This window comes from Oncorhynchus mykiss, chromosome 16 (assembly GCF_057628025.1).
Source record: "Oncorhynchus mykiss isolate SJ-2025 chromosome 16, ASM5762802v1, whole genome shotgun sequence".
Classification (NCBI taxonomy): Eukaryota; Metazoa; Chordata; class Actinopteri; order Salmoniformes; family Salmonidae; genus Oncorhynchus; species Oncorhynchus mykiss.
The window spans coordinates 36,030,170-36,047,891 of record NC_143037.1 but is presented as its reverse complement, the minus strand read 5'-3'; the positions used below and the strand labels follow the sequence as shown (position 1 = coordinate 36,047,891).

Below are 17,722 nucleotides of genomic sequence, written 5' to 3'. Positions count from 1 at the left end.
AGAGGCTGTGAAGGCGGATGCATTCAGACAGGACTTGCATCATGATGCTTTTGGTCTGCAGTTGCAATTAAGGTTGAAAATGGAAGAAGCCTAAAACTGAGTTTAGACTACAAGCTCTTTTGTGGACTCTCAAAAGGGCGGCAAAAGTGCAAAGAGATCCATTTTGTAGAGTGCAAGCCAGGTAGCAGGCAGGCCCCTCTCTCTCTTTCTGCAGAGTCAGCCCTCTCTAGCAAGGAGATCTGGGGGCCTCGTTGTTTTCAAAAGCACTGCTCCAAAAGTGTGGCTGGGCTCCAGACCCTGTTTCACAGGGGCTGAAACTTCCCTTCCCACTGCCCAAAAATGTCCCCAGTGCACCTTGGGATATCTGGCCTCCAGCTGAAGGGGCTGCTTGTTGGAGGGGGGAAAGGGAGGGAAGGAGTGAGGGAGGGAAAGGAAGGGGTAGGAAGTGAACTCCCTGAGGGAACAGAATACCATGTCCTGTTTCATATGCAAGGCACAGGCACGGCTAAGCCTTTTGATGGAGAACCATATCCACACTGTGGACAGCACAACAGCTGGTAGCCATGCATATCAATGGCCACAGAGAGAATATGCCTCTTCACTTCGTTTTGGGAGGGTTTTCAGTAGGGAAAATGCAGCAACTGCCGCTGCATTAAAATACATATACGGCTGCGATGGGCCAGTTGTTTTGGGGTAGTGGTTGAATTGATTGAAGAAGGACTTTTTTCTGCATGGTGTTGTCGTGAAGGCTGTTGTGATTGCAGAAGACCCATCCAATGACTCCTGTGTGTGTGTGTGTGTGTGTGTGTGTGTGTGTGTGTGTCTGTGTGTGTGTGTGTGTGTGTGTGTGTGTGTGTGTGTGTGTGTGTGTGTGTGTGTACATGACCGAGAAATGACAAACTCTCCAGAAGCCTGCATAGTGCCTAGCTAAATGAGTCCTCCTCCAATCTCTATCTCTGACCAGGCAGACTGTGACTACTCTGAGTTGTCTGGGTAGAGTGAGCCCTGCCTTGTTGGACCAGCGTGATGTGTCAGCGGGATCAATAGGATATCGACAGCCAGGGGTCTTCCCCTGTCAAGGGCGGCTGAAGAGTCCATCTCTCCTTCACCTCCACTGCATAACCAGAAGGGACACAGTGATGTCCGTTTTCTCGTCTGACCTCATATCAGTTCTATCGACCACACGGGGCAGTTGTGCAATGAACACCTCGTCGCAGTTTGTTTGATTATTGAGTTTAGCAGAGTTGTATGTCGAGAGATAATATATATGGTTCTAATTCTATACGTTGTTATACATGACTCTGACATCTAGCGCCTTACTAATACTTGTCTTAGTGTGCTAAGGTAAGAGGGCTTTCTTTCTCAATGAGACCTAAGGGGTGGATTTCATACTGACAAACAGATGCTGATTCCACAGTGTAGATAAGGTGGCGGAGGAAACCTCCCGTTAACAATTTGGATGATTGTTGCTCTGTAGCTTGAATGGTATTCAAATGCAAGTCAATTGCGTTTCTTATTTGAATTAGCAGTTAACTTCATGTGCAAAGAGGCTCACGTTAATTATTTGCAACATGTGCCGCTCACTTGCACTGTTTTATATTGTCTCGCTGGGAGAAAAAAAACATCTCCCCTCCGTAACACGGCATCACAACACGCATTATTACGAGAAGCAAACAGGGAATCACAGGTGACATGCTTGACTGTGGCGTCTGGGAAATTCTTCAAAAGAGCACAATAACAGCGAGGGAGAATAAATTAAATGCACCGATTCCTTTCATTTCCACCCTGCCGGCAGCTATTTTAATTCACAGCCTTTTAAAGTTAGTCTAACAAACGGGGCTTCTCTCTACGAAAGGCTGAATGTTCACTGGAAATACTTGATTAAACAATAGATCTAATAAGTGATCTATGTTCCGTTTGTTAATTTTTTCCAAGCGCATTTTTTTGGTTGCATTTTCTGTTTAATTTCTCAATGATGAATTCATATGGCTAGTACACAGAGGTTTAGTTCTGACACATGCAGCATTTTCAATGGAATTTACCGTACAGTAATTCGTATACTATCATGTTAAGCTCCCAGGGATTTGGTGTTATTCCTGTGGCTGCTCTGTACGTCGATAGATTCCATGAGTCCTTTGAGTATTCTCCCTTTCTCCTTAGAGATCTTTTCTAGAAGCTCACTGCCTGCCATCCTCCTCCACACACACTTGCGTCTGCACACACACACACACACGTCCCTTGGGACCCCCTCCCCTTCCACAAACTTTGCCACTACTGTCGTCCTTGGGGAATAGCACAAATCCTATGTACTGGAAAAGGGAGCAAAAAGACAAAAAGAGAGAGAAGTTCAACCCCTCATCACAAGCCATTGTCTGCCCTGCCTCCTCCCTCTCCTCTTCCAGTGTGTCCCCTCCCCTGCCTCCTGTCTCCCTCCTGCTGGTCTGCCTGCCTCCCGGTCAGTCAGGAGTGTCTGCATATGACAAATGGCGATCTGGGGGACGTGCTTTATGAGCGGCAAAGGTCAAGAGGGCTGGAGAGTGCATTAATATACCTGACTGCCTGAGTGACTGGGGAGTAGTGAACAGGACCTGGTGTGCTATGACGCTCTGAAGGAAAGAGGGACGGTGAGAGAGGAGGAGGGGGATATAGGGAAAGGTCCCCATACATGTAAATGACTACGGGTATCCTTCCACTCCCCAAAGTGAAAAAGTAGTGCCAGCAGGTTACCCGGGCTTACCTTGGCTACACATTCAACCTCCATCCAATCAACCACGACCGCCGCCTCGTCCAATTGCCTCAGAGCTACTACAGCCGTCAGCCAATGAATTAAATTATGACGTAGGGAATTTATTGGGTTTCAAGACTGGAAAAGTTTTCAATTAAGCATATATGCCCAACATGAAAAACCATACACTTTGGTAACCAACAGTACTTGGTTCTAAAATAAATCTCACACTGTGAAGATATTAGCCCACCGCCAGACAGGGAATTCCCTACAAGTATTTGTGTGCGCACGATAAACATCCCAGTCTATTTCCGTGTTCGCACGGCTGACAATCATCACCCCCCTCGGAGTGGATACTTTTTGTTTTGACACACGGCCACATATCGCACTATATCAAGAGGCTAAAAATGAGACGACACCGTTTTCTCATGCATCTGTGTGTGGATAAAGATAGATGCAGTGTTTGGCGAGCCGTTATGGTACAGTAGTAGTATGTCCGGTATCTCTCTCTCTCTCTCTCTCTCTCTCTCTCTCTCTCTCTCTCTCTCTCTCTCTCTCTCTCTTTTTGTTTTGTTTGAAGGAGTGGCCCAGTTACAAGGACTCTGTCGTTGGCACACACGGGCACTCAGACTCTTCAGCCTGCTATAAACTCAATCATTCTGGGGGGTGAGAGAGGGAGAGAGAGAGAGAGAGAGCTAGAGAGAGAGACAAAGAGAGAAACTACATCCATATACTTTAATAATACAACTTGTCATGAACAACCGGGAGACTATATGCTCTCCTCCACCCATTGAAATTCAGCTGATTTATTTTTCAGTTTGTTATAATTTTAATGAAATTGCATGAACATTTTTATTAGGGAGTGTCAGTAAACATTATGAATTGATGACGCTCATTGAAGTCCTATTGGTCCAATCCTGTGTGGGTTTGTAATGGGAAAGCGGCTGTGTGTAGAAGGTGGCCGATTGCTGAGAGAAAGAAAGAGAGAGAGAGAGGGAGATTAGGAGGGGGGGGGCTTCATTGGCATGGCTGGCTGGGGGCGATTTGTGCTGCGTCAGCTCGGACTCTCTTTGTGTGACAGTGGTGTCGGCCTTTTGAAAGAGCGGTCTGTCACATGACCTCCCCCCAAAATGATGATCCCTCTCACCCTCTCAGCTCTTTCAGCTCGTGTAAGCCAATAGTGTGCCTCAGAACAGCTCCCACGGGGGCAGATGGCTGTCTGACGAAGGAAGCCAGACACATACAAAAACACACACACTGCAGCATACATACTCGCAATCACATAAAAAGTATTATACAGCACTATCACAAATTCTTGTCAACAGTACAGTCATTTAAAAGGAAAGAACACTACATTCTGCTTTGGTGAAAGTGTTTTGTAGATATAATGCTTCGCAGTGAGGTGTTTTTTTTATATTTACACTCATCTAATCATCTAATGCTTAACTAGCCAAATACCCATGTGAGCGACAAGGGAACATTTGAATAGGAATGGCCTATTCTGCCTCTTTTGGTTTGTGATTGTGCATGGGCAAACGTGTGTGTGTCTGCTTTGTTTTCTGCCTGGATCAGCTGTAGGAGGTGGTTTGCCTCTCACTGCCTACTCATTTCCATCTCCATCTGTCTGTCTCCCACGGTGATGGAGGCTTGCCTCTCCCTGCCCCCTCTCCACACATACACACACTCACACACACACCTCCCGGTGTCAGGTGTGTAGGCAGGCACTGTTATGAGGCTGTTAGGCGGCTCACAGGAGAGAGTCATGAGGTTGGCAGGATCCTACTCCCACTGTGTAATGGGAAAAGCCAATTCCAATGCCTGGCTAATCTTGTTTCAGATTGAAACAGCACGATTAGACTGGAGGGCAGCTGCTAAGTGTACTTCTCATAGGTGGCACCTCCATTACTCGGTCGCATCATGCCATTATTATGACCGCTCTCAAGTCGTCCTCTAACAGCGGCGCCATAGTGGTGCCCTAAAGTGGTGAGAAACCCAGTCATTCTGGACGGAGGCGAACCACGGTTTCGTCTAAATTACACTATAGTGCCTGGAAATACAAGGACATTGTTAAAGTAGTCAAATATGAATACTTTGTCAGCCTTATCATGTCGTCAAATTTACTTTAGACCGATGGCAATGTTGTCATTAGCTAGCAAAGTTTGTCAAACGCTAGCAATGCTAACGTTAGCTAGCTAAAAATCTGGTCAATTTTATACAGCATCTAAAGCCAATCTGGTGACATCAAAATGATGACAAAAGGTTTTCCTACTTGTTATTTGCCTCCCTTTGAAAGTTGTTGTATTTCCATGCCACTGTAATGCACTTTTGATGAGATCTTCATTAGCGCTCATTGACGATGCATTGAGTAAAATGCTCAGTCGGGTATCAGTCCAAAACAAACGTTCCGAACAATATTGTGATAAAACGTGAAACCCATGAATAGGGGAAATCGCTTTGCTTTGCACAGTGGATGTACTGTATGTAGGCTGCATATGTTCAGTAATGTATGTGGGTGATGGTGGGGATCGGGGGTGGACTGGTTGGAAAAACAAAGCTTCTGCATCTGAAAGATGCTACCACATACATGCTTATAGCAAACAGAGAGAGCCTGCTGTCCCCTACACTGCATCTCTCATTCATAGGATGGGGGGACTCAAATGTCACAATTCCCATAGCCCCCCCCCTCCCCAAAAAATGTAAATAGCGGCGTCATGATCTATCACTACAAACATCGGATGCCAGGCCCTGTGTGGCTATTGAATTATGAAAAGGCTTGGGGCTATTCTGTTGTGGAGGGAGGCTGCAACCCCCTCTTTTAGGGGGTGGGTTAGTTATTAAAGAGTGGTTGTGCATGCTTAGCCGCAGCCATGTCGAAGGGCAGGTCCCATGGGCTCTGGGGGGGTATTGTGACCCTCTCCTCTACGGGGTTTTGTGGCTGGCCTTTGTCATCTCTTTCTATGGAGGGCATCAGCTGGGACACTGCGCTCTTCCCATCCCCCTTTATCGCCCCATTACTTGTCCCAAGCTACTGAGTCACAGACAACTGCTCATTATCGGACCCCTACCTTCCCCCTCCTCTACCTTTACTCTCCTCTGTTTGTTCTTCCCTCCTTAGAGTTTTACTTATACATGTATGAATGCTAGCTAAGGTGCCAAGAAGGGATAGGCCTACATATAAATAGCAGACCTGGATTTATATACATGTGTGTTTGAGTATCTGGTTTAAAAATATATAGTTTTTCTGTGTATTTGAGTATTTTCAAATATACAGCCCAAACAAATACCTTTATTTGAGTATTTGAATGGTTATTTGTATAAACCAAATAGTCTGCAAATTGTATTTGACAGTATGTTCAAATACTTATTTTTAATACTATTTTCGATAGCTGTGTTAAACGTATGGGAGTGCATTTAACTCTGTGTATTTTAGTTTCCCACTACATTCCAAGTGTATTTACAAATACATGAAAATATTAAACTACATGTCTTTTCAAGTAATATACAGTGCCAGTCAAAAGTTTGGACAAACCTACTCATTCAAGTGTTTTTCTTTATTTTTGCTATTTTCTACATTGTAGAATAATAGTGAAGACATCAAAATTATGAAATAGCACACATGGAATAATGTAGTAACTAGAGGTCGAAAGATTATGATTTTTCAACGCCAATACCGATACCGATTATTGGAGGACCAAAAAAAGCTGATACCGATTAATCGGACAATTTTGTTATTTATTTATTTGTAATAATGACAATTACAACAATACTGAATGAATACTTATTTTAATTTAATACAATACATATTTAAAAATAAATTTAGCCTCAAATAAATAATGAAACATGTTCAATTTGGTTTAAATAATCAAAAACAAAGGTGTTGGAGAAGTAAAAGTGCAATATGTGCCATGTAAGAAAGCTAACATTTGAGTTACTTGCTCAGAACATGAGAACATATGAAAGTTGAGTCTTCAATGAGTCTTCAATATTCCAAGGTAAGAGGTTTTAGGTTGTTGTTAATATAGTATTTATAGGACTATTTCGCTCTATACTATTTGTATTTCATATACCTTTGACTATTGGATGTTCTTATAGGCACTATAGTATTGCCAGTGTAACAGTATATCTTCCGCCCCTCTCCTCGCCCCTACCTGGGCACGAACCAGGAACACATCGACAACAGCCGCACTCGAAGCAGCGTTACCCATCGCTTCACAAAAGCCGCGGCCCTTGCAGAGCAAGGGGAATAACTATTCCAAGTCTCAAAGCGAGTGACGTTTGAAACGCTATTAGCACGCACCCCGCTAACTAGCTAGCCATTTCACATCGGTTACACCAGCCATTAGGCTGATAGGCTTGAAGTCATAAACAGCCCTGTGCTTGCGAAGAGCTGCTTGCAAAACGCACAAAAGTGCTGTTTGAATGAATGCTTACGAGTCTGCTGCTGCCTACCATCGCTCAGTCAGACTGCTCTATCAAATATCAAATCATAGACTTAATTATAACATAATAACACAGAGAAATACGAGCCTTTGGTCATTAATATGGCCGAATCGGGAAACTATCATTTCGAAAACAAAATGTTTATTATTTCAGTGAAATACGGAACCTTTCGGTATTTTATCTAACGGGTGGCATCCCTAATTCTAAATATTCTTGTTACACTGCACAACTTTCAATGTTATGTCATAATTACGTAAAATTCAGGCAAATTAGTTTGCTTTTTTCGCAAATGCGCTTTTGTTAAATCATCCCCCAGCGTTGCATCGATTATATGCAACGCAGGACACGCTAGATAAACTAGTAATATCATCAACCATGTATAACTAGTGATTATGATTGATTGATTGTTTTTTATAAGATAAGTTGAGATAAGGTGAAAATCTGTCGTTCTGCCCCTGAACAAGGCAGTTAACCCACCGTTCCTAGGCCGTAATTGAAAATAAGAATGTGTTCTTAACTGACTTGCCTAGTTAAATAAAGGTATAAAAAATGCCCAAAAATACCGATTTCTGATTGTTATGAAAACTTGAAATCGGCTCTAATTAATCGGCCATTCCGATTAATTTTTTGGTAGTAACCAAAAAAGTGTGAAACAAAGCTAAATATATTTTATATTTTATATTCTTCAAAGTAGCCACTCTTTGCCTTGAAGACAGCTTTACACACTCTTGGCATTCTCTCAACCAGCTTCATGAGGAATGCTTTTCCAACAGTCTTGAAGGAGTTCCCACATATGCTGAGCACTTGTTGGCTGCTTTTCCTTCAATCTGCCGTCCAACTCATCCCAAACCATCTCAATTGAGTTGAGGTTGTCGTGTAAATATTCAGTCAATCATATTTCTCAAATACCGGCGGAGCCTGTGAGTTCAAATATACTTTTATTACAATATAATACAAGCCGAGCTGGTTCATGAAATCAACTATCTTTCCAGTCTTGGCACATACTTCTTATACATTTTTCCACCTGACGTCGCACACAGCAACTCCCCTTAATGACTCATCCCCTCTGGCATTTAGCCACATTTATCTTATTGCCCTGCACTAATTTTAGTTTGGTTTCACATTAGGGCATTGAACCTGTAGACCAATAGTTCACCAATAGTTCAAAAATACAGACATGTTCTCAACTAAAACAGGTTCATGCATGTAGGACCATAGCAACAGTCCATAGATACATTTTACAGAAATAACCAGTCATGTCCACTCCCCAGACAGATGCATGTCTAATGGTGTCAAATGACCTAGTCTTGCGGACTATCCTGAAATGTATAATGGCCACACATGTTCTGGAAAATTCTCAATAAGTCGGGCGATTGTGGAGGCCAATTCATCTGATGCAGCACTCCATCACTCGACTTCTTGGTCAAATAGCCCTTACACAGCCTGGAGGTGTGTTGGGTCATTGTCCTGTTGAAAAACAAATGATAGTCCCACTAAGCACAAACCAGATGGGATGGCGTATCGCTGCATAATGCTGTGGTAGCCATGCTGGTTAAGTGTGCCTTGAATTCTAAATAAATAACTGACAGTGTCACCAGCAAAGCACCCCCAAACCATCACACCTCCTCCATGCTTCACGGTGGGAACAACACATGTGGAGATCATCCGGTCACCTACTCTGCGTCTCACAAAGACACGGCGGTTGGAACCAAAATCTACAATTTGGACTCATCATACACTTGTGTTTCTTGGCCCAAGCAAGTCTCTCCTTATTATTGGTGTCCTTTAGTAGTGGTTTCTTTGCAGCAATTCGACCATGAATGCCTAATTCATGCGGTCTCTGAACAGTTGATGTTGAGATGTGTCTGTTACTTGAACCCTGTGAAGCATTTATTTGGGCTGCAATCTGAGGTGCAGTTAACTCTAACGAAGTTATCCTTTGCAGCAGAGGTAACTTCTACATTGGGCCAGTAGGTAGCCTAGTGGTTAGGGCGTTGGGCCAGTAACCGAAAGGTTGCTAGATTGAATCCCTGAGCTGACAAGGTAAAAATCTGTTGTTCTGCCCCTGAACAAGGCAGTTAACCCACTGTTCCTAGGCCGTCATTGAAAATAAGAATTTGTTCTTAACTGACTTGCCTAGTTAAATGAAGAATAAATAAATAAATAAACTGGGTCTTCCTGGGTCTTCCTTTCCTGTGGTGGTCCTTATGAGAGCCAGTTTCATCATAGCGCTAGATGGTTTTTGCAACTGCACTTGAAGAAACTTTCAACTTTTAAGTTCTTGAAATTTTCCATATTGAGTGACCTTTATGTCTTAAAGTAATGATGGACTGTCGTTTATCTTTGCTTGTTTGAGCTGTTCTTGCCACCCCTACCTTGTCACAACACAACTGATTGGCTCAAACGCATTAAGAAGGAAAGAAATTCCACAAATGTACTTTTAACAAGGCATACCTGTTAATTGAAATGCATTCCAGGTGACTACCTCATGAAGCTGGTTGAGAGAATGCCAAGAGTGTGCAAAACTGTTATCAAGGCAAAGGGTGGCTACTTTGAAGATTCACAAATATAAAATATTATTATTTTTTAACACTTTTTTGATTACTACATTATTCCATATGTGTTATTTCATAGTTTTGATGTCTTCACTATTATTCTACAATGTAGAAAATAGTAAAATGAAGAAAACTCTGGAATGAGTAGATGTTTCCAAACGTTTGACTGGTACTGTATATCTGAATATCTACTTCAATTTTAAGTAATTGAGATATTTCAAAGTATTTGAACCCAGGACATTGACACCGTAGCATCATAAACATTTATATTATCTTATATCCTATAGTATACTGGAGAAGATTATAGAACATTTTATAGAGTCATGATCTAGCTAGCCACAATGTAGCTTAGCCTCTTCTTTCTGAGGTAAAAACTAAATAAACATTTCCTCGGAAACGACTGAATGTACGTGCGGCTGTTTACTTTTGGGCAGGGCAGGAATTGTGTGACATGTGTGGCATCTCTCTTGTGTGGAGAGAGAGGGTAGAGCAGCGATATGAATCTGTAAACGTCTGTGATCTTTGCTTTGTTTAGCCGACCGACTCATTGCGATGTCTGCCTGCTCTCTGCCTGGGTTAATCTTACACAAGATGAATCCGACGGGAGAGACGGAAGTAATTGCCCTATCGATCCAACAAAGCACTTGTTCCGAACTTTGACCGGTGACTAGAAACTGCAACTGTTGATCACCACAGCTAGGCTACATTTAGTAACAAATAGAACAACACATTTCTCTGTCTGTACTCCAATCTTAACTATCCACTATAGGTGTCAGTACTCAGTTGGACTAGCTATCCATATTATGTAAACTGCTATACATTGATCCAACAACAGTTACTTGGTTCGTTTTTGGTAATTTTACCGATTCTAGATTCAAGTAATTCTTTTTCCAATACAAATATTAGATGTAGGCTGGAGAACAGTCAAGAAGTGGAGAAGTTACAGAGAGAAGGGGGTTCGAGGAGAGAGAGAGATAAGGTATTCTGCTGTTGGTGGCTCACCCAGGGGATCAGAGATCAACTTCTAGTCACATGCCACTCTTCCCCTCAGGCTGCCGGAAGTCACCGGACTGGTTCCCCAAGGATGTCTGTCCCAAATGATCCACCTTCTACGCCTGTCTGTTAGTCAGTCAGTAAAGGAGGGCTTTGAGGATGAAGTTTAGACTGGAACTAGTGAGCAAAGAGATGGAATTTAGATTGGTGCAAGGGAGCAAGGGAGCTCAATGTTTAGAGAGCAATGTTGGATCAGTTTAGAGCTTTTCGTTAAGACCTGTCGCCAGCCAGCGGGGCAGCAAAATAAACAAACTCGGCTGTCGGTCACACCGTGGCAGCTTTTCAGGAAGCAGAGGTGGGATGTGAATGTGTGTGTACCCCCCTCCTCTCCTGGCCATGCTCCCTGGCTCAGTTTATGCCCCAGGAAGGAAGTTTCTGAAACAATGTCTTATAATGTCATTAACATCTTTCCTGCAGTCTCTCCCTCCAGCCTCCCCCACCTCCACCTCCAAGTCACTGATCTCCCCAATTAATCCCATTCTAGCCCACTCTGGCAAATGAACTGGCAGCATAGATACTAAATAAAACAAGGTGTTGAAAGGGGATCCCTCCTCCTGGAGTCCTGGCTATAGGGCGCCTGGGTCTCAAATTAAGGAAGCTGCCACCGACCACGGCACACAACTCTTCATTTTTTTGTTCTTTCTTTCTTTCTTTAATTTGTCCTTTACATATCCCATGGTTCTCTCTCTCCCCACCTCTCTACGCTTGAGTGCAACCTATTGATTTAATGTCCCTTGTGCCACACACACACACACACACACACACACACACACACACACACACACACACACACACACACACACACACACACACACACACAAATAAATGACGGCATGCACACACACTCCAGTCAAACACACCCACCACCAATGAAACAAACACTCCCATAGTCCAAGCCAAATGCATAAATATTCACACAGTCAAACATCCGCACATGCTATTTACACACACTTGCACCACCAACACTCCGCCAGGGCAGACAATGGATCTCTTGAAGCCTCTGGCTTATAATTCATGTAATTGTAGATGTGCAGACAGGCAAATGTGTGGAGTGTTTAACAGCCTCCTCAGTGTAAAGCCTCCCCAGGACAAAGGCATTATTTCCCTGCATAAGACCCTATCCCTAGCTGTTCTTCAAGGGGGGGACTGTCAAAGCTATCTTCGGCAGTAGGACATCTGTTTATATAAAGCATACCACCATTTATATCCGTCCCTGTTAATCTCCCTCCACACACGTGTGTTGTGGGGGTGTGTGTCTGTGTGTATGGGTGTGGGGCGGTGGCAGGCGGGCGGTCATCTTATCCTTATTCCATCTCCTGTGACCTCTACCCCCTTCACTCAGCTCATCTGTTTACCCTGTTTAATTATCTTTGCAAACACACACACACACACACACACACACACACACACACACACACACACACACACACACACAGGTCAAGGCTCCCGGTGAACCTTGCCCTCTGGGCCACACAGACTCATCCAGAGGCTGGAGAAGGCAGAGAATGATGGAAAACCTTCCTCCCTCCTTCCACTCCCCATCTCCAGGCCTGACAACTGGTGGTCTGCAAGGCTCTGGATTAAACTGACTCCTGTGTGTGTGTGTGTGTGTGTGTGTGTGTGTGTGTGTGTGTGTGTGTGTGTGTGTGTGTGTGTGTGTGTGTGTGTGTGTGTGTGTGTGTGTGTGTGTGTGTGTGTGTGTGTGTGTGTGTGTGTGTGTGTGTGTGTGTGTGTGTCTTTCTCTGTATGTCTATGGTCTGTACAGCATGCACCTTTTCACAAACACTAGCCACCGACAGTCTGTGTCGCAACGCCCAACAGTCCAACAGATAGGCCTACATGCTGCCGCCCGAGTTTGTTGGACGGTCACAAAAGAAGGAGAGAATTCTTGGCCCCGCTTCGCGTCCGAGACTGTGTATTTATTTTAGATTTGGAAATCCAATCCGTCTGTATTTTGTGGTAGGAATGATACCGTAGCAAGGTTAGTTTCATTGGAGTGAGCGAGAGCTTGGGTTTTGTACATGTTTGATTTTCCACGCTCCTGCCTAGCCGGTCGGTATTATTGTAAGAGGAAATTAGATGCGGGGCAAGTGTTTAGTCTTTGTGAATGGACAGAGGGAGAGATGTTATGTCTCTCTTTCTCATTATCAATTTCTTCTTCTCTCTCTCTCTAATGTTCTCTTTTTCGCTTTCTTGTACTCTATCTTTTTCTCTCTGACTGTGGTATTCTCTCTCTCCCTCTCTCTTCCTCTATCTGTCTCTCTGCCTCCCCCCCCCCCCCCCCTCTCTCCTTGGCTGGGGTTCCTTTCTTCCCTGGCTCTCGTGTAGAAGCCATCCGACTCAGGACGTGCCATGAAACATCAGAATCCACTTCCTGCAGAAATCAATACATCTCAGGTCCTGTGCAGACCCACACATTGGCATACGCCTGGGAATGCGTGCACACGCAAATCTGCAATGGCATGCTTTCACACACACACACACACACACACACACACACACACGTACACATCCTCGGGACACACATCAGAAAAGAGGATAATCTAATTGCCCTTGTGTTGGAATTAGACTTGGCCAAAAATAAAAAGGTTTATTGCACCATTTATGTAGTGGCGGCCTCAAAATGTCTGTGGTATTCAGACTAACTGCTGGAAATGGCAGGGAATCAGAGCACCCCACCCTCCCTGGCTGAAAACGGATGTGGTGTGGAGGGAAGCTTGTCTGCAAGCTTTCAGCAATTCACCCAGCGCCACTGCAAACAGCACTAGCAAAACATTTCAGGCTTCATTTTACTGCTTATCCTATGCTAAATGCTACCAGTGCTAGGCTACAAGCTAAACCCACTACACTCGGCATTTGGATGGGATGGAAGGATGATCCCTCCCTCAGTGCAGCGGTAATTAGATGATAGAACCCCGATGTGAGCAGGCCAGAAGTGAAAGGATGACCTCACAGGCACCTAATCGTCATGTTGGGAAAACCCAGCAACTAATATGTCCATTAGCGTCGTCCTCCGCCGGAGAAACTAACAAAACTAGAGAGAAAAGACTGACGAGGAGGAAAGGAAAGAACAGAACACATCTCCTTCTTCAATGTACTGAGCTCATTCATAGCCCAATTTGACAAAATGGCTGCTGACAAACTGCTAAATCGAACACTCCACTCTTGTGATATTGTTTAGTGGAGACATGTTTTTTGTATCAAGCTCTGGGTGAATGGAGTTAGCTTGGTAGCTTCAATGCTATGCTTTTTGGCATGTTATTGAATGGAGTTAGCTTCTCACAGATCCGAGCTTCCATGCTATGCTAGCTGGCTGTGTGTATTTTGGTATTTTCCACCAGCGGGGATGTCAAAGGCCATTGTTGTTTCCTTCTGCGTGCGCCAGGCCGGCCACAGTTCAAAGGTCATCGAGGTTGCTGATGCCAGAGTTTTCTCTGGAGAGTCCCAGCTAGCCCCCACCCCCCTTTGCCCCCTGTCCCACCCCTGTCCCCAAACAGTGGGCCGCCTATGTGGGCGTGTCACGTGTCCTTAGTGGGGTGATCGCCCAGTGGACAAACAGCAGCAGGGGTCACGCAGGAACGGACGGTCCTAACACACACACACACACACACACACTTCCCCCCTTCCACAGAGTCCCCCCCACACACAATCCAGAGACCTCCACTTCCTCCTCCTGAATGACTAAAGGCGTTAGCATGCTTCAGTTCGGCCGAACTGGCTAACCGAACCAAAAGAGTGAGCTCGCATACTCCCTTAAAAGACCTTCGCTTGAAAAACTAAATCTGTCATTAATTTTGACGTTTTTATCGAAGAAATCTTAGTCGCACTAAGAATCCCTACTGTTGACCAATAACCGACGAAGGGGCGTAGACTTCGGCTTGCCTTCAGAAAACATTTTATGTGCTCGGACAGCTGAAAAAACCCTGACCGAAGTCCAAAACGAACAAAACATCACACAATTCTAAGCATGCAGATGCCTCAATAAGTGGGCGCTGCTACTAGTCTGCAGTGTTTCGCTATGACTCTTCCCCCCTCCCTGGCTGCGGTGGAACGGAGACTATGGTTTAGATGTAACACCACAGTGATTTCCTATGCGACTGTGACACACCCAGCCAGGGTTAGGTTGTTGTGACTCTGCATTTGACTGTCACTCTGGGAGTTTCACCTCTCCTGCACTTTATCAATTATCTTCGGCCTATTATTAGCTACTCCAAGCTTGGTGTATTACCAGGCAAGCTGGATTGTGAGCATAGCATAGGCCTACGGCACATCTCTAGTGTACAGGAAATAGTACGAGAGGGCTCGATCGTTCATTGAATGTTACCCGAATATTAGTGTGTCTCAATTTGCCTCTCCTCTTATTTCTCTCATTCTTTCCCACCAGTCTCCCACCTTTCCCCCTCCCCTCTATTTTTCTCTCTCTCTACCCCATTCCCCCCTCTCTGTTGAGACTTGGCCACTCTGAGCTTTTGTGATCTGGCCTCCAAGCGAAGTCTCTGTCCCTCTCTCTCTCTTCCTCTTTCTATCTCCCAGAGTTCACTCATTTGGAACAAAATGTCCGGGGCTGGGGTGGAAAGCTCCAGCATGTGCTGGCCACCCTGGCTTGTTTGAGGCTCCCTGAACTAAACCGCCTTTGTGCCTCGCCTCGTAAAAATATATATATTTTAATAAATACACACACCAGCCTTTTTGTACAGTAGCACTATCAACGTTATGGAGGTTACCAATAAAACCGTGAATAGTAAGAGGAAGAAGCTGCTGTAGAAAGGACTTTTTTCAGTTTTTACAGTTGAAGTCGGAAGTTTACATACACCTTAGCCAAGTATATTTAAACTCAGTTTTTCACAATTCCTGACATTTAATCCTAGCTTAAGTGATGGCGACTCCAATACCGTGACTTTGTTGTCCTTAAGACATTTTGCCACAACTTCTGAAGTATGCTTCTGGTCATTGTCCATTTGGAAGACCCGTTTGCGACCAAGCTTTAACTTCCTGACTGATGTCTTGAGATGTTGCTTCAATATATCCACATAATTTTCCAACCTCATGATGCCATCTATTTTGTGAAGTGCACCAGTCCCTCCTGCAGCAAAGCACCCCCACAACATGATGCTACCACCCCCGTGCTTCACGGTTGGGATGGTGTTCTTCGGCTTGCAAGCCTCCCTCTTTTTCCTCCAAACATGACAATGGTCATTATGGCCAAACAGTTCTAGTTTTGTTTCATCAGACCAGAGGACATTTCTCAAAAAAAGTACAATCTTTGTCCCCAGGTGCAGTTGCAAACCATAGTCTGGCTTTTTTTATGGCAGTTTTGGAGCAGTGGCTTCTTCCTTGCTGAGCGGCCTTTCAGGTTATGTCATCATAGGACTCGTTTTACTGTGGATATAGATACTTTTGTACCTGTTTCCTCCAGCATCTTCACAAGCTCCTTTGCTGCTGTTCTGGGATTGATTTGCACTTTTTGCACCAAAGTACGTTCATCTCTAGGAAACAGAACGCATCTCCTTCCTGAGCGGTATGATGTCTGCTTGGTCCCATGGTGTTTATACTTGCGTACTATTGTTTGTACCGATGAACGTGGTACCTTCAGGTGTTTGGAAATTGCTCCCAAGGGTGAACCAGACTTGTGGAGGTCTATAATTCTTTCTCTGAGGTCTTGGCTGATTTATTTAGATTTTCCGATGGTGTCAAGCAAAGAGGCACTGAGTTTGAAGGTAGGCCTTGAAATACATCCACAGGTACATCTCCAATTGACTCAAATGATATCAACTAGCCTATCAGAAGCTTCTAAAGCCATGACATAATTTTCTGGAATTTTCCAAGCTGTTTAAAGGTACAGTCAACTTTGTGAATGTAAACTTCTGACCCACTAGAATTGTGATACAGTGACTATTACGTGAAACAATCTGTCTGTAAACAATTGTTGGAAAAATGACTTGTGTCATGCACAAAGTAGATGTCCTAACCGACTTGCCAAAACTATAGTTTGTTAATAATACATTTGTGGAGTTTTAATGACTCCAACCTAACTGTATGTAAACTTCCGACTTCAACTATAGGTGTGCCTGGTGAACTTTGAACCCTGGCTCAGGGCCTTGGCCATGTCTACCGTAGTAAACACAGCCTGGGGGTAGATAAATGTTTATTTAGCCGTCGATAACCACACAGCCTCTGGTGCAGGAGCCTCTGGTGCATGTCTATGTCTCAAATATCCTACATGTAACACTTTCACAAAATGTAACATATCACACAAATACATTTTTTTAGGCTTAAATATAACTCCAACATCTGTCTGTATAAATACAATGGCATTGGTGAAAGCTAGGCTATATATGGTAGGAGATACCACTGAAGGAACTCCCATTGGAAGGGTGTGTTTAGCTTTGACCTCAAGTTCAATGACCCAGAGTTCACTATAGAACAATAGCACTGCAGTGCAGTGTGTGCGTCCCAGGTGGGATCCTATTCCCTATGTAGTGCACTACCTTTGGCCAGGGTCCGCAGGTTTATGGTGAAATATAGTGCACTATAGGGAATGAGGTGACATTTGGGAAGCAGACAGTGTCCTCTGCTATGAAAGGCTTTCAGTACAGGGCTCCAAGGCAGCGGCTCACACCTACCAGGATGGCAGAGGATTTTCTTTTTCAGTCTATTAGTTTGATGTGGTGATGCAGACAGTCAGACACCTCTATGGCGGACGGGGGAGGGATAACGGAGGGAGGGGGGAGTGATAATGTATTTACTTAAATGTGTGTGTCAAGGTGCCAGACAGCGGGGGGAGTCCTCTCTCTCTCTCTCTCTCTCTCTCTCTGAGAGAGAGACTGTGCGTAGAGACATCTCAAGCATTAAGGGAAAGGCTAGTGTGACAAACTGTACTCTACCATGCTCTATCTCGTGCCTGGAGAGAGCTGGAGCATTAGGGGAGAAGCAGTAGTCTCTCTGTGTT

General features: G+C 44.3%; 1 protein-coding gene across 1 annotated transcript in view; it reads left to right on the top strand.

Moving 5' to 3' along the window:
- skia (v-ski avian sarcoma viral oncogene homolog a) overlaps positions 1 to 17,722 on the top strand; it is a 78,233-nt gene that overhangs the window by 7,146 nt on the left and 53,365 nt on the right. The window lies entirely within an intron of this gene.